This window comes from Rhinolophus sinicus, linkage group LG04, assembly GCF_036562045.2.
Source record: "Rhinolophus sinicus isolate RSC01 linkage group LG04, ASM3656204v1, whole genome shotgun sequence".
Taxonomy (NCBI): Eukaryota; Metazoa; Chordata; class Mammalia; order Chiroptera; family Rhinolophidae; genus Rhinolophus; species Rhinolophus sinicus.
The window spans coordinates 129,733,056-129,756,649 of NC_133754.1; the positions used below are offsets into that span (position 1 = coordinate 129,733,056).

The window sequence follows — 23,594 nt, forward strand, 5'->3', positions numbered from 1 at the left end:
AATAAAAATTGCATATACCCCATGAAGCAGAGAAAATATTGTTAATATTGTTTTGGTCTACCCTGCACATATATAAGTGTGTGTGTGTGTGTGTGTGTGTACATGTATGCATACATACTACATAGCTGTTACAGTTTTGAACATAGGAAGTCTCACTCAGGGAAGGCCTGATCTCTAATCAAATTCCCTCTCATCCGGGCCAACAAGGTAGATGGGAGCAGGAGTAATCACATCTCTTCCCACCACTTCATTAAAATTGTTCTCCTCATGTTTGTCAGTCACTTCCTTTTCCTTTTTGCTTAGTCCCTGGGCAATTTTCCCTCCTCACTTTTAGCTTTTGACTCAGGCCACCACTCATGCCTGGGACTTCCATGACAATGAACTCTCCTGGACACTCTCCTGCCTCTGGGTGACTCACTGTTGATGCCTATTCAATAGTCGATTGACTATTCTTCCCTATTTGTTACATGTTGCTGCTCCCAGAGAGTTGTCCAGGGTTTTCTCCCTCCGCACTCTCCATATATATGGTATTATTTTTGGTTTTCCCAAGGAGCTATATCCTCTGTACCTCCAAGTCTTCCTTTCCATTTGTTTCTCCCTATTTCTGGGACACATTCTCCTTTTTCTCCATGATCATATGCACGGTTTACCTGGATTACTCTTACTTACGTTTCAGATTTCACTTTAGACGTTATTGCATTTGGAAAGTCTTTGCTGACACCCAAAGTAGGTGTGGTTCCGATGCGTGCCCCTGGACCTTCTTTTTCCTTCCTCTAGCACTTAGAGCATCTTGTTAGTCACTGCTAATTCCCCAGCTACTGACAGTGTCTGGGATTTAGCAGTCTCACAATATTTATTGAATTAAGAGATGCCAACACAACTATTAATACTATTAATACCATTTTTTGTGGTACACTAATGGGTGAAGATTGGTACAACTCATGTCATCTGAATTCCTTTATCATATGTGTCTTGGTCCATGCGGGCTGCTATAACAAAACTGCCACAGGTTACGTGGTTTAAACAACACAAATGGATTGCTCACAGTTGAAGAGACTGGAAGTCTGAGATCAGGGTATCAATGTGGTCGGTTCTTGGTGAGGGCTCTCTTCCTGGTTTTGTGCTCACATGGTGTAACTTAGTGCATGGTGTGGGGAGAGGGTTTCTGGGCGGGAATTCCCGCCCGTTCGCATGAATTTTTTTCACTTTCTCATTCTCGAATCCTGAGAAAAGTTGGTCAGGAAATCGGGAAAATCGGCTCCTTGAACCCGATTAGGTGGTTAGCAGTACCGGCCATCACTTTGTGGAAACGATTCATTGTGGAGAATAGAAAAAGTTTATATCTCGGGATTCGGGCACAGGGAAGGGGAAAAAAATTCCTGAGGATGGGTGGGAATTCCCGCCCAGAAACCCTAAGTGGGCGGAGTATCAATCTTGTGTTTCTTCCACTTTTTATAAGGGGATTAATCCGATTATGAGATACTCACCCTCGTGACCTTACCTAACCCTAATTACCTTCCCCAAACCCCCATCTAAATACCATCAAATTGGAGGTTAGTGTTTCAGCATATAAACTTTGGAGGGACACAAATATTTAGTCCATAGCAATATTGTAGACACATGATTTTTAAAAATTGAATCTCCTCTAAGGAGAAAATAAATTTGCCTTTACCTGCAACCTGAGGGTTTAGATCAAAGTACTAAATAGTGAGGGGCTTTCAACCCGAGACTCAGACATGGAATGAACATGTAATATCCCTTGCCGAGAGGTCTTTGAATATTGGGCACATCTCTGTGAGGCCTCCATATGGATACAGGCTTCCAGAGAGCTTTGACTTAATCCATCTTATGGGTCAGGCATATTGCAGATGGTCAATGATTATTCTGTTAATGAATGAAGTTCAGTGCATTATTGCTCTGGTGGGAGGTAAGGGGAAGATTAGGTGGCCATTCAAGATGTAGGTGAATTTTATTTACAGTTATTGGAATATACACAGACATCTATTTGTACTGTAAGGTTTATTTGTTTGTACTGTTAGTCATTTCCTTGACCAATTTATAAATTCTTAATTTTTTTCTCCCGAAAGGTGTTGAGATTGCTTATGGAAACACACATTTTGCAGCAGAATGAGAAAGACATAGATGAGGAGAGTCGAGTCAAGTTAGCACACAGCATTGCCTGCCATAAGGACCTGCATCATTTGGCTCTGAACTTGCTAAAAGCCAAAACAAAGAGTTGCACCAAGTCATTTATAAGAGTTGCAGTATCTCTAAGATAAAAATAAACTAGTTGCCAAAGAGGTAGAATATAAACAGCATTTCACAGGATAGGGATTTTTGTCCTTTTTGTTCACTATTCTATTTTCAGTACCCAGAACAGTGCCCAAGCAAAACTGATTGAGCAAGATACAATTTTTGAATGAATTAAAAAGTGAAGTATTTTCCTAGTCTTAAGCCCTCAAGGAGCTTCACGAAGGGGGAACCATATAATAAAGTACATAGCATCCTCAAGCCATCCTTATGATGAATAAATATTTAATTCCATAGAGTTGTTTCCTTTTTATACTTCAATGTAAACTGATGGCATAAAATGTAATTCAATAAAATGTGTTTGACAATATCAGTTCTCTAAGTTCTATCAGTTGTAGCTTTTTGATGCTCTGTCTTGAGCTAAAGATAAAATGCAGGCTATTTTCAGACAATATTCCATGAAGGTTATTTCTCCTAACATTTGACAAGAAATGAGCCTGAAATAATATTCTTCAGCAAGAAACTGAAGTGCACGTACTCAGTATTGCTGATGGATAGCCAGATGCTTTGCCCATTAACTGCCTATGAGGAAAGGCAGTACTATTCTCAGATATTCTTATTGCTAACATCGATTGGGCAACTTCTCTGTACCAAGAGTTTCCTTTAATCTTCCCAACAAGATTGTGAGGTAGGTCCTATCATAAAACCCCCATTTTACAGGTGACAAACCAAGGCTTTGAGAGGTTAATGATGCAAATTACAGAACTAGTAGTGGTGTTAGATGCAAAATTTGAGCCAGGACATCTGAACTCTTGACCAATATTGATGCCTATGTGAAAACGAGGGAAGCTTCCAAGATGTGTCAGAATTGACAGCACTCTTTCTCTCCCCCACAACATAAACACACTAGACCAGTGCTCTCTATAAGCAGAGGTATGATTTTCCTCAGAACTCTATTCAAAACCCTATCCAGGATCTTAGTGTAGTCTACACACCCTGTAACAATGAAATAAATAAGGTGATAACAATATAATAGCAATAATAATAATAATAATAATAATAATTTAATCTAAATCATAAATTGTTGTTGAATTTTTAAATAATTATGCAGTTACAAACCAAAAAAAAAAACACAGAATAGAATTTTAAAAATGTATACTTCTGTTTAATTTCAAACAGCCTAAGCAGTAGTTTATGAATCAATCCATAACCCAGTTCCAAAAGGGCCATTTTCCTGTGTCTTTTCCTTGAGTAAATAATGCACAAGATGATCATTGTCTGAGTGCAGTATCATAATGGGTTTTCTTTTTATTTGAATTTTCATTTTTTCATTTATTGATTTTGTTTCTCTTCCACATGAATAATGCATCCTTTCAGAAGGCTTCCAAATTCGCATTATTTGGCACACTAAATAAAAAGTCCTTTCTTTTGAGCAGTAAGAAATACAAAGTGTGTAGTCAATGTGTTTTTAAATTGTTTAAATATGTATTTACATGCTCAACCAAGGCATCGTTGGAGTTGTTTGTATAGCAAGTGGAGTTTTAAATTGTCCAAATATCTGTTCATCATAATAAAATAACTTTAAATGAGGCGGTTGTTGTTCATTTGGGGGAAATAGCGTATTTAAATATTGATATAAACAGCATTCCCTGTAATAACTCGAAGGGGGTCGTAACAGTTTAGGCAAACAATGCAGGCCTTTAAAGGGTTTGCACAGATTGAGACACTTGAGTAATGCATCGATTGTATCAATCTTCCCAAATGTTCTCTGCTTTGTGTTCTTCTATATAATCAAAAGAGAACCTAAATAATGTCCAAGCTGTCCACTGACAATTCATCTTCCCCAGAACAGTGCGTTGCCTGTTGGAGGCTTCCTGCAAATGTGAATTAGTGAAGGAAGCTAACGGTGCCCCAGAAAGGGGACACGAAACTGAGGGAGAAGGGGATGAGCAACATAGGCCCTCCTGCCCCCCCGCACCACCAGAATGGGGTTGGGTAGAAATATGGTGATTTCATGGCTAACTATGCCCTTGGCTGTGGCCCTGTATTTGGTAGGGCTTTGTTTGAAAGGAGAGAAACAGAGGAGCTGTTTCTAACACGGGCAAAGAAATTTAGCAGAAGTGACATGCATGAACTAAGAAGAATTTATTCATCTCAGTGACAAAAAACAAGTCTTGTTTGTGGGGGAAAAAAGATTGATGGCATTTCCGGAAGAGTCTGGTGGTCATTTTCTTTCCAGTTGTCCCAGTATTCAAACTCATAAAAGATCGGAGTGAAGTCATTAGGATAGAGGACTATGGAGGGTATGGGGAGTAATGTAGCCGGACTGGTACCTGAAGGAGAACCAAAGGTGAAAATGGCACTCATGTATGGAATGGGTTGAGGGGAAAGACTGTGTAAGAACCAGTAAGGCAGAGGAAAGAACCCTGCACAATACCAGGTGTCGGGGACTAAAGAGCATGAAACCTATTTTGGGTGAGTCTTGTTGGCAGACACTGAGACCCTGTGGGTCACAGCTTCCTGCCTGCCCAATTCTAACAGTCTGTGTGTTGCCATGTTTAACTTTTCAGGTAACAAGGGACCTAATGAATGCTACCATCTATCTGTAGGAGTGGCCATGGAGGGGAGGACCACGTAATTTACAGAGGGTCAGTGAAACCTTGGAACCTTAGGAGATTAGTCAATAGAGAGAAAGTTCTGAAGGGATGAAAGAAATCCAAAATCAACAGGGGGAATAAAGAGAAAGGTCAAAAGCTTATTTTCTTAATGACCATTTCCTTTTTTATCCAGAGTGTCTGAGTCACCCTTGTCTGGTTTGGTTTTTTCTTGAAGAAGAATCTGAGACAAAGATTCTAATACAAGTAGACTCTTGGAAGATAATCCCAGAAAACAGCAGGAGAGCAATGGGGAAGTGAGACAGGGAAAAGAAGGGTGCCAATAAAGGCTGCCTAGAGCTTGAGAACTCTGGGGGACAGTGTATATCATGCCTCTGTGATTCCCCCCATGGAGTTAGGATGCTTAGCTACTTATTGAGATAGAGACATAGATCTATAGACCTATAGACCTATATATATATCTGCATTTATATCTAGGTATCGATATCTGTATCTCTGTATATCTATATATATCTATATCTGTATCTATATCTATATATACATCAACCCAGTCTTTGGCTATTTGTCCATCAAAGTAGTTATCCAGTCAGTTGTTGGATGAGACCAGCTTCTGAATGAGAGCAGTCATTGGATTCGCTCTCTAGAACTCCCTACTTGCCTTGCAACCAGGCCTATCATACTCCCCAATATGACAGAATCCTCAGGGATTTCCCTTACTATCACAGATTCACAGTGAACATCCAAGGGGTCATGGGTAAGGTACCAATAATGTCTGCTATTCTGTTTTTTAATTAAATTTAAAAGCTGGACCCAAGATTTATTAACTCTTCTTGTAAAATCATCTCTAACAGAAGAGGTATGAAAGGCAGAAATGCTTTGTACTTGAGGAAGATGGTATGGTTAAAGGTACCAGGACATCTACAAAACAGCTGTATTTTCATCTCAGCAGGAGATAGCCATGTTTCTCTAAGTGTTGATTAAACTGTTTCCCCATGGTGGTTCCCTTGTTTGTCTCATTCATGTTGTTCTCATTTACCTCCTTTTGCTTTGGGAATTTGCCAGTATAGAACTTGTTTCAATGTCTACACTGATTAGATACAAGCTTATTTTAAATGGGAAGCCAATAAATGTTTGGCTAGGGAGCTTGTGGGGCTCATTAACTCAAAACAGGGTTTTAGACTGAAATTGCAAATAGATGCAGGAAGGTTACAATGAATATATATATATATAGATAGATAGATAGATATAGATATAGATATAGATATAGATATAGATATTCTATATATATAGCTATATATCTATATATATAGAATATATCTATCTATCATCTATCTATCTATCTATCTATCTATCTATCTATCTATATATAGAGAGAGAGAGAGAAAATTAACGGACTGTCCTTCTCAGGCAGGGACACTTAACTTTTGAGGGTTGACATCAAGGAGAGTCCTCAAGTTCCTCTACGGTCTCTTGAGAGGAGACTGAATCGGTCTGATGTCATCAATGAGTCTTATACTTGGCTTTGAGCTTCTGACTAGGTCCAGAAACAGCATCGTACAGTGGAAAGGGCTTAGGTATAGGAGTCAAGGAGGCATAGATTTAAATCTCTCATTATGGGGAAGATGAAATTAAGATACCATATCTGAAGAGGGCCTGACATATAAAAATGTAATCCAAATAAGTGATTGCCCCTCAACTTTTGTTGTCTTTCCAGTTTATAAAGATCTCTTTCTTCTTCCTTCCTTTCTTCCTTCCTTCCTCCCTCCCTCCCTTCCCCACTTTCTCTCAAGCAGTGGTTTCCAGTATATTCACAAGATTGTGCAACCACCACCATTATCTAATTCCAGATTTCTTTTCCTTTTGATTTGTTGACAGTGGGTTTTGTTTGTTTGTTTTGCCATGGTATTTACCAAGAGCTGTAAGAAAATTCCCTTCCCTAACAAAGCCTTACATTTGAAATCCAATTTGTGCTACAATCTGCATGCATATCTATGATCTCATGTGGTCTTTAGGAGGTAAGTGAGGCATTACAGAGTCCGTTTTGCAGGTGAAGAAAGTGAGACATTGAGAGATGAGCTAAGGACAAAACATCTGTAAAGGGGCAAACATGGGATTCTCTGTTTCCATTCCCAATGCAGTACTCAGTGGTAACATTTTACCCCAGAAACTTGGCCAACACATGCAAGATGCTGTCCTGTGGCTGAAGCAGGTTGAGGCTCCCAGGGTAAAGTCTCAGTAGTTTGGACAGGTTGTCAGAAATGTGGCCAAAGGCTCAGCAAACTCACACCTGCAGATTTCAGAGGGGCTGTCTGTTACTCCCATAGCTCTTTCTCAGTAGGGGCCTCATTTCTGAAATCTGCTAGTACAGGTTTCAGTACCATGAGAGTGTTCCCCATAAAAAAGAGAAGAGGGCTGTTCCACCACTACTTGCTGGATCCCTGACCCACAGCCTCAGGCCTCCTGTAATCATGGCAGAGTCGTGTCTGCACCTTTCCTCCAAGATTCAAGGTCAGTGTCTCTAAGATTAGCAACCTACACAAGCTCTAACCAGATCTAGATTCCCTCTTCATTCATTAGGTCAAGGATTTTGAATCCCTATTCAGTTTTATTGCCTATCATTTTTCCCCTGTTATGTAGATTTGCGGTGGGTTTAAGGTGGCAATGTTTAGAAATCACTTCTTGGTCTAATCTTAAGCATTTAGCATCTTCAAGGATGATGTAATATGCCAGTGACTTTTTAAAATTGTTATAAGAGGGTTTAAAAATATCCCTGTGAACGTGCATCCTGTTGATGGAAAGAAATACACGTGCTATTTTGTGAACAGTTTGAGAGAATCTATCAAAATTTCAAACATACTTATCTCTAAACCTATAATTCTACTTCTAGGGCTTTTCCTACAACAGTCCACTCATACAAATGTGAAAATATCATGTGCAAGAATGTTTACTGCATCATTATCGTAATGAAAAATTGGAAGGAAAAGATATATATATATATATATATATATATATATTTAGATCATGTTAATTCTTCTTGTCATTTTGCATTGGAACATTTTCATTTCTTCTCAGAGTTTTAATCTGAGAAATGGCCTTGGTCTTTATTGAGTAGATCATGAGAACTATATCACCCCCATGTTTCGTTCTCGGGCATTGTTGGGTTTCCTTGTTGTCTTTTGGTAGATTGTTGGTTTTTTATTCAAAAGCTTAAGATCCCAACGTTTGCATAGATACCTAAATCTATTTGTAACACTAATGGTAAGAAAGCAGTCAAGAATTTTACATGATGGGCTTACAAAAAGAAAGAATCCTGAAGCAACGAAAAACTTTCAGAAGTTAGCCAGAGGACTATACCTAATAGCATGCGAAGATTTTGAATCCTGTTACCTAACCTATTCAGCTTATTAATGGAAATCGTGAGAGGCTGAAAAGACAATATCTGATCATAAAAATCAGTCTGGCTTACATCTCTAGCCATGTTTGAGGAGGTGAGTCAAGGTGCTTCAGATGTATACCATCAATATTCCTTGGTATTTAATGGACACAAATGAAGACAATACTAAATTGTTCTATTATTTTTTCCTTTTTTCTTGCTTTACTGAGACATAATTGACATATAACATTGTGTGAGTTTAAAGTTCACAACATAATGATTTTATATACATATGTATTGTGAAATGACCAAAATAAGCTTACTTAACACATCCATCACCTCACATAATTGCCACTTTTTGTATGTGGTGAGAACTTTTTAAATCTCTTAACAAGTTTCCAGTATATAATACAGTATTGTTGCATATAGTCTCCATGCTGTATGTTTCCTCCAGAGCATACTCATCTTCTACCTGGAAGTTTGTACCCTTTAACCACCTTTACCCATTTCTCCTGCTCTGTTATTTTTCTTAATTTGCGATTTATTTAAACTAAAAAAACAAAAGAAACAGTTTACTCATTTCTCCCATCCCCCCACTCCCCATCTAGGGCAACCACCAATCTGTTCTCTCTGTATCTATGCACTTGGGTTTTTTGTTTTGTTTTTTTAAGATTTCACATATAAGAGATTTATACGATATTTGTCTTTTTCTGTCTGACTTATTTCACTTAGAATAATGCCCACAAGGTCTATGTTGTCACAAATGGCAAGATGAATTCTTTTTATGGCTGAATAATATTTCATTATGTATATATAGTCTCCTTCACAATTTTATTATCCATTCATCCATGGATAGACACTGAGGTTGCTTCCACGTCTTGGCTATTGCAAATAATTCTTCAATGAACATGGAGGTGCGTACATCTTTTTGAGTTAGTGTTTTTGTTTTCTTCACATATATACTCAGAAGTGGAATTGCTAGATTGTATGATAGTTCTATTTTTAGTTTTTCAACGAAGTTCCGTACTGCTTTCCATATTGGCTGCACCAATTTACATTCCTACGAACAGTGCACAAGGGTTCCCTTTTCTCTATATCCTGGCCAACACTTGTTATTTCTTGTCTTTTTTATAATAGCCATTCTGTGTGAGCTAATAACTCATTTTGGCTTTGATTTGCATGTCTCTCTTTTCATGTACCTGTTGGCCATCTGTATGTCTTCTTCAGAAGTATGTCTGTTCAGATCTGCCCATTTTTAATCAGATTGTTTTTTGCTCTTGAGTTATATGAGTTCTTTATATATTCAATATTAACCCCTTATCAGATACATGATTTGCAAATATTTTCTCTCATTCAATAATTTACCTTTTTGTTTTGTTGATAGTTTCCTTTGCTGTACAGAAGCTTTTTAGCTTGACGTAGTTCCACTTGTTTATATTTTCTTTTGTTGCCTTTGCTTTTGATGTCAGATTAAAAGAATCATCACCAAGACCTATGTCAAGAAGATTACTGCCTATGTTTTTTTCTAGGAATTTTATTGTTTCAGGTCTTTTTTTCAAGTCTTCAATCCATTTTTAGTTCATTTTTGTGTATAGTGTAAGATAGAGGTCCAGTTTTTCCAAAACCATTTATTGAAGAGACTCTCGTTTCCCCATTGTATATTCTTGGCTCCTTTGTTGTAAATTAATTGACCATATATGTGTGGGTTTATTGATCTATGTGACTGTTTTTGTGCCAATATCATACTGTTTTAATTACTATAGCTATGTAATATAATTTGAAATTGGGAAGAGGGATGCCTTCATCTTTGTTCTTGCTCAAGATTGCTTTGGTTATTTGCAGTCTTTTGTGGTTTCATATAAATTTTAGAATTGTTTGTTCTAGTTCTGTGAAAAATGCCACTGGAATATTGATAGAGATTACATTGACTCTCTATATTATTTTGGTTAGTACGGACACTTTAAACAAAATAATTTTCCCAATCCATGAGCATAGAATATTTTTCTATTTATCTGTCTTTTCTTTAATTTATTTCATTAATGTCTTATAGTTTTCAATATATAGGTCATTCACTTCTTTGGTTAAATTTTTTTATTATTTTTCTTTACCAACTACATTTGAGGGATTTTTCCCCCAAGTGATCTTCCTGAGTGAAAAAAAAAAAAAGAAGAAGAAGAAGAACACTGAGAAAAACTCGAGGAAATTGACCTTATCGTTATCACTTGCAAATCAATCAGAAAAAAAATATTATGTTTCTTTTTTGACTCTTTATATTTGGTTTAGGTATAGAATTTATTTTACTTTTTTTTTCAAATTTCCTATTGACGTGTGTTTCTGACTCCAATTTGTACTGACAAGTCAAGAAATGCGTTTTCTGAGTTGGATTTACTAAGTCATTTTTCAGTGTGAATAGTCCTGATATCATTGCTGATTTAGGGGTCCAGATACTTCGGAATTCAGTGAATCAGTTTGATTGATATGGGACAAATGTATTGATTTGAATTCCTTTCTCCAATGGTATACTAGTTGAAGAAAAAGGGGCATGCTAATTATATTATCTAGGCATGGAGACGGTGGAGCTGAGAGTGCTGTAAAAATTACAAAATTTTCTGAGAAATTCGACCCTTTGCTAAAGTAGAATAAGAAGAGGTCTTTGGAAGTCTCAGATTCATACTCCTTTGGCAATTTGTTTTTTTGGGGGTGAGTAGACAGTGAAACATATGCCATTGTGAAAGGTTGGGATAGGTCAGAGAGATGGGACGTGATTGAGTGAAAGGGTAGGGAGCAGTGGAAGCTTATGTGGAGTGGAGAACTGGTTCCTCCAGTAGGCAGCATCAGAGCTCTGAGGTGGAGAGCAATGAAGGAAAAGAAGCAGTGGGCAGTCAAGGCTTGTTGGTCTGTTTTCTGTTTTCTCATACTGCCTTTGGCACACGACTGCTACAGGTTTTCAGTTCCTGGACTGATATATTCAGGATGGAAAATTTTCCCCTCACTTTTTGATGCAAAGAATACTGGCTCCACATTCTCTTGGTCAAAAAGCTGTTATCTCTGTTCTGTATATGTGTCTTCTGAGAAACCTGAGAGTCAAAGCTTTGAAGCCAGACTGCATGAGTTCAAGTCCCAGCTCTACCACTTCCTGTTGAGTGATCTTGGACAAGTAACTTACCCACTCTGTGCTTTGTTTCCTCAATTGCAAAATTAGGATGATAATAATAGTACCTCCTTCATGAGCTTTTATGAAGGTTAAATTAGTTGTTGAGCACATATTAAGGGCTATGTAAATGTTAGGGAAACAAATACTTGAAAGCAGAGCACATGTGCTCAGTGTATATGTTATGTTCCTATAGTTTGCAGCTGATGTCAGAGTTGTGTGGCCTCATTCCCTCCTCACTGCATGTCCAGCAGCCTCCTGGCAACTTTGCTCAGTGACCCATACATGGAGTGGAGCCAGCTCCAGGACAAGAACTTACGAGGTGACAGTGAAGAACAAGAAGAGTTACTAAAGAAAAGCTTTGTGTTGCATGTCGGAAATCTTTCTTTTTCATAAATGGAAAACAAACCTATGAATTTTTCAGAAAACTGGTGACATAAAAAAAAATCATCAGGGGCCTAGATAAAATGAAAAGCATGTGAATTCTTTTTGTGGAATACTATTTGAGAGCAAGTATGGCACATGCCATACAATACACATGTGGAACTCGATGACTGATGCAGAGATTGGAGCGCAGGCAGTAGGGCATGAGGGAAATGGGAGCCGGGTACGGAGCCAGTATTGCAGGACTTTGGTGCTGGAAGAGGAAGCTATACAAACAGAGCACAGAACTGGTGAAAAACTCACTTCTTTCAGCTTATGAGTTAGTTGATGAACAGCACCAAGATCTACAAACAGCCCATTTTTAGTAAGCTTGGATTGACTTCTCTACTGAACTGGGAACCTCTTCAAAGCTTTCTTTGAAAATTATTAAATGACAGAATCCAAAAGAATACTTTTAATTCTAGACTTAAAATCTTGGCCATGTGCCAGATGACCATTGATTTTCTGCTGCGTTGGATAGTGTTCTATCTATTGTTAGGGACCACAAATCCTCCTCAAAATTAAAGTCAACCCAGTGATCCATAAGTAATTCATTGATGAAGGCAAATTGTTCTTCATGATCCTCTATCACTACTATTTTTACGTGTGAAAATGCCTATCACAGGAGTTTCAAAGGTAGTCTAAAGAGCAGGGCAACATACTGAAAGAAAAAAATGGAACCTAAGGGTCTGAGATAAAGACAGAGAATGAGGTTTGCCAAGTAATCAGGGGCAGTAAGACCCTGACAACTATTTCTGACTAATATGGGTGGACCAGTCACTTCAGGGGCCTTAGGCGATTAAACTATTTCCATAGCCGGGAGACAGCTCAGACTGGACATAACCACGTGTCTGTTAAGCCTCTCAGAGACTGCAGGTCACTAATTGATTTGGGAACGTAGCGGACTAAATTTCCTGCATGAGTTACAAGGGACTCTGACAGGCGAAACAAGGAAGACAGTAGGTATTTGCTACTTTTTAAGCAGCAAAACGTGGAATCAGAAATACTTTAAATTCTACTTCCAACTAGCAAATAAATAAATAAATAAATAAATAAAATTATATATATATGATTATAGATAAAGTCTGGCCAAGGCATCCAATGTCCAAAGATGAGCAAATTTAGTATTCTTCCTAAATACTGGCTATCATTTTAGTAGCTTTACAGTGTTCTACTAACTTGGTTATAAAAATACAAGACTTAGTTTTCATTTTCCCCATGTCTGACTATACATTTATATTCCTATAAAACCAATATTTGGCCCAAGCTTGGACAACACTTCTCAGGTACATTCCATATGTCATTTACGTTTTACTATGGAATTTGTATAAATAAGCCCAGCACAAGACAACAGTGATTTAAGACTAGCTGACACCTGACCTCAAGGAGGAGGCAGATTTACTTAGAAGCAGTTCAGCTTTCATGCAGACTTCTCATCCTAAATGTGCAATGTCAGTGCTGTGAGGAAGGAAGTTGGAGCTTTAGTCATCAAACCTGTTTAAGTGAAAAACTAGATCAGTGATTTTGAGTTTGCTGCTTCCTAGGATTATAGACGTTTATGTTTCATTTCCACAGTAATTTTAAATAGCAACCTTATGCTAATTCAACATATGCTCACTGTATTGATAATGGTATCCAAGAATATCAATACATATGGAATTTTTCAGATAATTAATGCTTTAAACTATGAATCAAGCTCAATTATCTAATCGTTTCTGGTTCATGGTCAGATTTTAGATACTATGCCTCTCCATTTCCATTCCTTTTTCATCTTGGAAGTGGAAAGAAATTTCGAGTTCATGCACTCCATTCCATTCTCTTCACAGATGAGGACACTGAAGGCCATGGGGGGATGAAATGAGTTACTGAAGGTCTTACAACAAATTATGGGTAGAGTCCGTGTCCCATTCCCCTGGCTCCTTGTCCAGTGTTCTTATAGGCCTTAACGCCTAGCTTTTGCAGAAAAGAGTTCATGAAAGAAACTGAATACAGTTGCTGTGCACACATGGTCTTGAATGTATATATACCCCACGATACTAATCACTGTCTGCCTGCTCATTCCCTCTCTAAAGGAAATGCACGACCCCTAACCCCTGCCTCCTAAGCAGCCAGATTTTGTACCGTGCGACTCCTCCAATCCCACTATTGTTAATTAGTCTGGAGACAACCACCCGGCCCTATGGAGTTCATCCATAGAAGTTGTAAAAAGGCAAATAAGACACTCAGATTCCGCTTTCAGGAGGGTGAACCAAGGAAGAGAGAAAGGTTACCTTTTGGAAGTGGAATCATAAAGTCAAAATAGGAATAAGTTGAAAGAGCATGACTGTGGCAAACAAACTGTACAAAATTCAAAGTTATGAGCAAGCAGGGAAAGCCAGTGAGTAAAGAGAGAAGAGCATGGAGCAGATACAGAGAGTTGCACACAAACTCGGCAGTATGGCCTCCTGCAAAGGCAGCAACAGTCACGGCTAACTCTGCTCCAGGCGCTGTTCTAACCTATATAACATCTTACCTATATGAACTCATGTCAACCCTCAACAACCCATGAGGTCAATATTAATGTTATCCATAGTTTTAGATAAACAAACTGAAATAAAGGTTTTGAACCTGCTGACGGTCATACAAGTAAAGCTGACTTCACTGCTGTAGTCCGTAGTACCTGCCAGTCTGTGTGTGTCCCGTGTGGAGATCTCTGATGTAGTTCTTCTCTTTTTTTTTTTCCTTCTTTTTTTTCTATTTAACCACATGAAAAAATAGAATGTTTGAGAAAGACTTGACTTGAAATGTTCAAGCATAGGATAAAAACTCACATAGGAAAAGAGTCATCGTTTATATATTTCAGTCCAATAGTCTTCATCTCTCAATCCTTTACTTGATTTAGAGTTGGAAACCTTCCCCAGGTAGATCCAAGATGGGCAGCTAGTGGCAAAGGTATGGGGGAGGCCTTCTTATGGAGTATTGGCTAAAAATTAGGTTCTTGTGATCTAATGTCTGAAAGGGAATATAAGACTGGGGTAGAAAGAGGACGGTAAGTGGAAACCTAATGAGTTAAACACGAAAGAGCCCACATGCCCAGCTTCTAACCAGTTAGTTGCGGGCACCTACTGAATGATTTGGGAGCAGGCATGTTAAGGGAAGAAACCAGTGAAATGCACAAGAGTAAGTCACATTCAAACTTGGAAGCGAGGAGTCATTTTAGAGCATGAATGTGGGCAGAGGCGATCTCAGGGCCTAAATCCCATCAGTGAGAGGAATCTCAAGAGAGCCAAAGCTGTAATCTTGAGGAAACCGCCCTTGCAAGAGTTTGGAAATGTAGCAAACTGAAAGGGCTACAGAATTTTAAGTACCTCGTATTTGGGCAGCTGGTCAAAAGGTCAGGAGGAGAGAGAATAACAAGATCAATAAACTAATAATTGTCAGTTACTAAAAATAGTGTGTCCCAAGCCTGCGTTATGCTACGTATTATAATACAGTTTATGATCTGCTCAGGAAGCGAGAGAGAAGGAAGAGAAGAGAAGGAAAGGAAGGAAGGAAAGTCAGAAAGAAAACCAGCCAGCCTTCCCCAGGTTCCAATCTAATTTCACCAAATCCGCGCTTCCGGGGAAGAGCCCTGGAAATCTGTACAGCAACCAGTGTGACTTTCAGAATCCAGGAAGTTTGTGGAAGACCACACTGGTGATCCTTGTTCCGTGTCATCCTCACACTGACTCTCTCAGGTTGACAGATGATAAAATTGAGTTCCAGAAATTCACCTCAGGTTGCACAACTGGAAGGTGATGGAGTCCAGATGGCTCCACAGTCCCTGGTACTCTGTGTGGCTGACACTGTGTTTTGCCAAACGTGTGTGGTGCCCACTGAGGGGGAAGGGTCTAGGCGGGACCCACTGATAGGAGGGCTCTGAGTCAACCCACCTAAAGGAATTCAGGGCCCTGCCAGGTTCATTTTACCGCTCCACATTCCAATGTTGGCATACCTAACCAACTTCGAAAAAGAAAAAAAATGGACATCAAAAAGCAGTCTTGAAGGGGAAAGAGGCAGCCCAAGGAAAGGAGACAGAGGCACCACAGGTTCGGCCTGGAGCGTGCAGAACATGAGAAGTGGGCATTGTTGTGTCTGTTTCCATGTCTGGTCCCACTTACAAGTGTTCCCTGGGTATGTGAGGGTGGACCATGTAAGAATGGGGTGTCAGGCTTATGGTGAGGGAGGAAGGAGGGTATGGTGGGGGTGGCAGAGATTGTAGCCGTGACAGTGAGGAGCCACCAGGGTCTCTGAAATTATTTTCATTCCAAATGGTAGCTCCTCCTTCACTTCCGGTTTCAGAGAGAGATTTTATATGAAGCTAGGCTTTGTAACTCCTTACACTTGTTTTAGGTGTTACCCCCTGCCTATTTCATCATGGTGATTCACAATAAAATCCTTAAAATGAAGAGGACCTGTGATTTCTTTGGGAAAATAATAAAGAAGGTGGATTTGGTTCTGTATCTTCCCAGTTTGCGAGCTTGGGCAATTTACTTGTTAGAGTCTTAACTCCCTGGTCTGTAAATGAGTGTGATCATATCTACCTTTGGAAATTATCCTGAAATTTAATGAAATATGTATGTAAAACACCTAGCGTGCAAAAATCTCTCACAAATCTTAGATCCTTCTTCATATATACTCTCTCTGTCTTGACTCCATCTTCTGACCAGTCCATGACAGCTAAAATTGGTTATATCTCATGTTCCAAATCTTTCCTGAGAGAAATGCAAAGAAAAGGAACAAAGTGAGAGTCACTATGGACCGTGATCTTCACACTCAGGAACAGTGCAACAAATGTTAAGCTCCCTAAAGCAAATGGCATACCCACTCCCACCCCTCTGCTCCACCTGGGCCCCAGTTAACAAAGAACCTTTGTTCATAGGGAAGTATGTATCTATATTATGCTAGATGTTGAAAATAGCCACCGTCACTGCCCTTGAGTGCCTTAGACCCATATCTTCTCATCTTACTGGCAAAGAGGTTTCTTTTAATTAGCTATTTCCCCCCCTCATAGGAAGTACAAGTACAAGCATTTTATCTGCATTGGTTACCTTTATTGTAAATTTAACAAATCCTTCTTGAAAGCTCCTCATTCATTCAAATACTGTGTTATGCAACTAAGGTCTGATAACATCATGCTTTGGAGTGAACATTCATCCTTGGACACTCAGTTTGAGTGGGTCAGCTGAATTGGTTGGTTTTCTGCATTTGGTACTTTGAGTGTAAGTTGGTGCGTTCCCCTCTGAGAATAATTTCCATACATAAATTCTGGGGAAACTAATTCCTCCTACAAAGCTAATTACTCTTCCTCAAGTAAAGTGATATGTCCAACAGGATGACTGTCATGTTGAAAAGAACACAGACTTGGAGTCTCACAGACCTGGGTTTGATGATCGTTTCTACCATTTAATATTTACATTGTTATTTGATCTTGCTAAGCCTCAGTTTCTTATTCTGCAAAATGGGGACAGGAATGCCTCCCATACACATTTATTGTAAGTGTAAAAGACATGGCACCCTGCAAGGGCACAGATCTTTGTTTTCTTCACTGATGTGTCCCAAGAACTGAAAACAGTGCCTGGGCTCATGGTAGGTGCTCAGTAAGTATTTATGAACGAATATTGAATCAATAAATATTTACTGAATAAATATTATTGAATGACTATATCAAATGAAACACTAGAATGAATAATTAGTATTGAATGAATGAATAGTTTATAAAACTCGACAGCGTCAGAACAGAGACATGAGCCCTAGACACTCACTAAGTGTTGTTAATGGGAACCAGTAACCACAGGCTCATTTGGCAGCCCGAGGCTGTTTCCGTCTTCTCCCATCCTCTCTCTGGCTTCTCTACATGGTATTTCTCTTAGGCACGCATCCCCAAATTTTATAGTCTTCTTAACACCTTGGCAATGTGTTTGGATCCACCTGTGAATTGGGCAACTGCTGTGTGCTGGCTGTGTCAGGAGCAAGGACCATTTTCTAGTGGCCCAGGTGGGATGCAGGTCACAAAGAACAGTGAGGCTGGCTCCCGTTGGTACAGAAATAGCATTTTCCTCCAATCAGCAGGGCCTGTGATGTCCTTGCTGACCCAGTGCTGGGGCAAACTTGCCAAGTGATAAACTCTGTTTAGACTCTAAGCAGTACTTGTCAAGAAAAAGGCACTGCTTCCCCCCAAGTCCTTGAGGGCAAACCCAAAAGAATTCTGTCATTAGTGTAAGGATGGGCTTTGCTGTTTCTCCTGCCCCTGTGGCCTGGCATGCTGGGATCTCACGGCCCCTTCCTACACATCAGAGATTCAAGGCCTCAGTGCTAGCTCCAGGGTTGGGGAATCTTTTTGGCTCTGGAATTCAACTTTCCAATTTCACTAAAATTCACTGCACTGCAGAGCCTTGGCTTGTGTTCAGACAAGGTGGAGTTCAGCCTCGCTGGTTTTCATTCGGTGCGACTGAAAGCAAGGCCATCCTCCCTCGGGTGTTTTTAAGATCTGGGGCAAATCACACTGTGTCTGCTGTCACCTCAGCCTCAGCTCCCCTGCCATCACCCACATATTTTTATCTGGTTAAAATGAACATCAAAGGCAGCCATAAAGGAGAATAAAGAGGGAGGAGACATCACAAAAGGCGCCTTGGGGGGCAGAGGAGGGAGGGAGGGATGGAAAGAGAGGGCCCCTCGCTGGTAAGACTGTGTCCACCCCTGTGGGGAAGAGGAGGGAAGGCCTGAAGTGGGAGGGTCTCAGTGCCCACTGCGCCTCAGATTTTGTTTTTATGGTGAAGACCCCACTGCAGCTCTTATTCCTCTGGCCTTATGAGCTCCTCAGCACATGGAGCAGGGAAGCTGAATGGAGAAGGTATCACAGGCCCTGGGATGGTGCCGTGTTCCTAGACTGTCCATGTGCATACTCCAGGGCAGGGGCTCAGAGTGCTGTATGTGTCTGCAAAGCGGCCCAGTCCCTCTAGCTCTGACATTCACTGGAAAATAAGAAAAGACATGCCCCCTGCTTTGGTATTGCCCGCCTGCTACCGCTTGGCAGCCCTTCCAGATTTTATGACAACTAGTAATGAATAATTAACAAATCATTTGAGCTGCTACCCACAGCCTGAGAGAACAGCAGTGCCTCCGCTCACGCCACCCCAGACAGGCTTTGACGGTGTTTCCTCTCTTAATAAAGGCTGGCCAAGATGCCAGGTCTCTGATAACACCCTTGAGGCCAGCAGGGGACCAGATTACTCCTTCCTGCTTTCTGCGTCTCACTGGGCTGCTTGCAGGAGAGTGAGATAAATAGAGTTGGCATCTTGACTTGCTCTTTGTTCTGCCACACTTTTCTCTCAGAGACCTAAGTGACGGGGACCCAAGAGTTCTGTGAGCTCCACTAGAGCAGTGGTTGAACTGAGGGTGGGGGAACAACTGTGCCCTCCACCCAGGGACATTTGGCACTGTCTGAAGACATTTTGACTGTCGTAACTGGGAGAGAGGTTGTTCTTGCTCCTGGCATCTAGAGGGTCGAGGCCAGGATGCTGCTAAAACATCCTATAGTGCACAGGACAGCCTCCCACAACACAGTGCTTTCTCACCCAAGATGTCCACCCTGCTGTAGAGTAACAGAATAACGTGCCCCCTATTTCAGTGCGCTGGTGCCTGGAGTGAGCCCAGGACCAAAGAAACTTGGGCTCCCTCGAGTGGTGACTCACACTATGACAGCTGAGAAGAAAAGCCCAAAGCTGCAGGAAGTTTGGATGACAGAGGGGTGTGTGTGTGTGTGTGTGTGTGTGTGTGTGTGTGTGTGTGTGTGTAACAAGTCACTTTATGCTTTGGTTGATGATAACAGCAATGCTCATGAATCATTAATGAGCCATTTTCTTCTCTCCGTGTTATTAATATCTACGCAGAGGGCTTTGAGTTGAGAGCAGATTTCCTTCTGATTAGTCAGAGTGTTTATTTTTTGAAATATGTTCTCATTTAGAGTAGCACTTGAGTGTGAATTCGTGTGCTTTCTTTTTGCTTGTTTTCTTTCTCAATAGAATCTCCAAGAGCTTCCATCATGTTTCCTAGTCCTCCTTTTGGAAAGAGAACATTAGAAGCAGCCAGAATGCACAGATCATAGATAATACGTCCACTTACATTTTTAAACGAATGAGGTTAGAGGGTGGAAGATAATTTTAAGATTCCAGTTCTGACTAAAATAACCCTAAATAGTGTAGACCTTGCACAGTCCACTCAAATGTATCTACAATGAAGAATTTTCAAAACGTGTCTTATATATGTCAGATTGTTCGGTTTCCCAACCAAGCAATACCTTTCAATGGATGATTTAAAGTCCAATTGACCTTTCTCATTTATCTAGTAGCCTGTCATCATGTCACTTCCATGTTAATAATAATAATAATAATAACAACAATAGTTTATTGAGTAAATTCCACATGACAGGTACTGTGTCACATTCATTAACTCACCCAATCCTCATAACAATCATATGAGGTAATATTACTACATTTTACAGATGAGGAACTGGAGACCTCAGAAAATAGGTAACTTCATAAGATCACAGAGCCAGCAAGTAAACGATCACGACGAGAATCAAAGTCTGTCAGATGCCAAAGCATGCTAACTCTCCCCCTGAAGTTTTCATGGCTCTGGTCATCAGGATAGTTTTCCAAGCTGGCCTTCGGGGTCTCTGCCAAGCATTCTGTCCAGCTTTCATCCTTGTGATCCTCTCTTCAAAAGCTCTCCACTTCTGAGCTCGTTTCCAAGCTGGGCCCACATCAGTTATGTTCTTTCTCAACTCCAGGTCTGTACGCTCCTTTCCCTCATCAGATATGCCCTCCCTTTTCTTCCCAACACTTCAAATTCTGTTTTTGCTTCAAAGCCCAGTTTCCATCACCACCACGAAGCCTTTCCTTATCTGTTCCATTTTGAGCATGCACACTATCTAGGTTTGGATGCAAGCCTGCCAGAATTTGAAGTTCTGGCTCTTTCCACAGACTGCATTGCCCAAGAGAAGGAAAAAACAACAACTTATCTCTGTCATTCACTGGTTTTGCATTGTGATTGGTAAGATAACCAGAGATAAATTATGAGCTAGAATGCAAAATTTGCATGTGTGTGTGTGTGTGTGTGTGTCTACACACACATATATATATATTTTAATGGCCAGGGCACACTGCCTAGGTTTCTCAGAGGTTCCCAGTCAATCTCCTCTACTTTTGTGTTCTTTGGGGGAAATGCCTGCGGTGCCCTGGGAGTACATATCAGCAAGGGTATACATGCATGATATTTGAACCCAGTTTTTTAATATACCTTTGTACCACTTGGGTCCAGTGACCCTTAAGAGCACCCACTTAAGACCTGAAAGAGTAACTTCCAAAGCCAAAGCTTCGACGACTCACCGGGAGAGCATGTCATTTGGCATCCTGTGTGATGTGTTAGTACCATATACAGACCAGGGAAAACCAATGGATGAAATGTGGAGGGGAAGAAACACATTTTGGCAAGTACTTCTATAGTGGAAGAAAGACTATTGAGCCAGAAGGATTTTTGCTTGCTGCGTATCTGTAAAATCAGGACTGGCAGAGAATATCAACTCTGGTTGAATTTTTAAAAGTTGATTAGTTGGCTATAACATATCTGTCGTCAAGCCTTGTTTGCTTTTCTTTTGGATTATTTCTCCCTATCGCCTGTGTTACTCCATACCCATCGCTATCTCATAGTTGGATTTCTTCAACAGATTGGTTCATTCGTATTCTCATTCAATAAACATTTACTGTGAGTCAATCCTGCTGATTGTTGGGCCAAGCACGGGGCTCCCTCCAGGAACTCTCAATCTGCTGAAAGAGACAGAGTATCGATTACCAAAGAGTGGGGTAAGGGCAACCACAGAGAATGATGGGGGAGGGTGATATGGGACCATGGAGAAGATTGGGTTCATCCAGTGTTGGGGATCAGGGAGACTTGATATTAATGAAGGATAAGTTGGGGGATGAGTGGAGGAGGAGAAAAGAGAGGTGGAAATCTTCTAAGGCAAAAAAAAAGTGAAAGATGAGCAGATATATATAATATATATATGATATATATATACACATATATAAAGGTCTAGTGTGGAGCTTTCTTCTTAAAGACAATAGCAAATAAGTGGATAAGTGGAACAAAGTAAGGAGAGGAGTGAGAAATGAAGCTGGAATACTAAAATACAGGCCAGGCTGATGGAAGGCCTGCATGTTATACTAAGGACTTTGGATTTTATTATCCTCAGGTGAATGGGGAGCCATGGAAAGATTTTAAGCAAGGGAGTGACATTATCAAATTTATGTTTTAGAAAGTTTACTCAAACTGCCATGTGGGAAATGAATAATCTGCATACTCATTTACTTTACCATTTAATTATTATAATAGCATATAGGTCCAGACATAGAATGCTCATTTATTATGTTGGGTTTGGGTTTTGCTTTTTGTTTTATTTTGCTTTTTCCAAGTCAGATATAATTTTATCTTCAGTAAATAACTCTCAAAGGATGTTGACATTGATTCGTTTTAATTGAACTGGCACATTTTATTTAATTTTGTCAATAGGTGATATGTGAAAATGGTTCGTTCAAAATTCAAAAGGTGCAAAGGATGTACATGAAAAGTATAACTTCATCCCATTCCCTGGCTGTCCAGTTCCCCTTCCTGCAACAACCAGTGTTGGTAGTTTCTTGAAGGTTCTTTCATAGAACTTCTATGCTTATAAAAACTATGTTCATATATTCTTTATGTTTATTCATATATACTTTATTCTTTTTAAGATCTACGGTAGCATACAATACACATTTTTCTTGGCCTTCCTTTCTCATGTAACAATTTGATTTGGACATTGTCTTATGTCAGTATTTAGAGTTTTCTCATTCATTGTTTCAACTGCATGGTGTTCCTTCATTCACCTGTACTACAACTTATTTAGTCAAGCTCCAGTAATGGATATTCAGATTGTTTTCAATATTTTGATTTTGCAAACAATGCTACAATTAAATAATATTGCCATTGTCATTGCAGGTGCATTTGTAGTATAAATTCTCCAAAATGGGGTGGCTGGGTCAGAGTATGTATAATACTTCAGTAATTGTGACCGATGAGATCAAATTTCCCTCCAAAAAAGTTCTACCAATTTAGAGTCCCACTAAAAATGCTTGAGTTTGCCTATACAGTATGTTATCAAACTCCTAGATCTCTAGAATCTGAGGTGAAAAAAAATGTTATCTTACTTTAATTTTTTAAATTTGCATTTGCATCTAATGAGTGAGATTATGCCTCCTTTCTTATGAATGAATAAGAGCCAGCTGATTTCCTCGTCCTTTGCACTATCTGTTCATATCCTATTCTCATTTTCCTAGTGGGTTATTGATTTTTTCAATATTAATTTATAGAAGTTATTTATCTAAAGAGAAATTAATCCTATATCTGTGGTATGAGTTAAAAATATCTTTCCAAGTTTGTCATTTGTCATTTGACTCTGTTTATGGTAATCTTTGCGATGCAGGAAAAGCGTATTATTAAGTAATTGAATTTAGCCATCTACAATTTTATAGGCCTGCGACTTCTGTTTAACAGTTTAACAAGTCTTTTTCATCTCAACACTACAAAAAATAAAAAATAAGATAATAATTATGGTTTCTTTGAGTACTTCTGTGACTTCAGTTTTTATTAGGTGAACCATATGAAATTACCAGTATTTGACAATTATGACCTACAGAAATGATTATAAGGTCCAATCTAGTGCATTCAATTC

General features: G+C 39.6%; 1 protein-coding gene and 1 long non-coding RNA gene across 7 annotated transcripts in view; one reads left to right on the forward strand and one right to left on the reverse strand.

Moving 5' to 3' along the window:
* NFIB (nuclear factor I B) overlaps positions 1–23,594 on the forward strand; it is a 416,044-nt gene that overhangs the window by 47,249 nt on the left and 345,201 nt on the right. The window lies entirely within an intron of this gene.
* LOC141571331 (uncharacterized) overlaps positions 20,227–23,594 on the reverse strand; it is a 29,266-nt gene continuing 25,898 nt past the window's right edge. The window contains exon 5 of the long non-coding RNA XR_012496094.1: positions 20,227–21,657. This is a non-coding gene — a long non-coding RNA (uncharacterized LOC141571331). The remainder of the gene's footprint in view (positions 21,658–23,594) is intronic.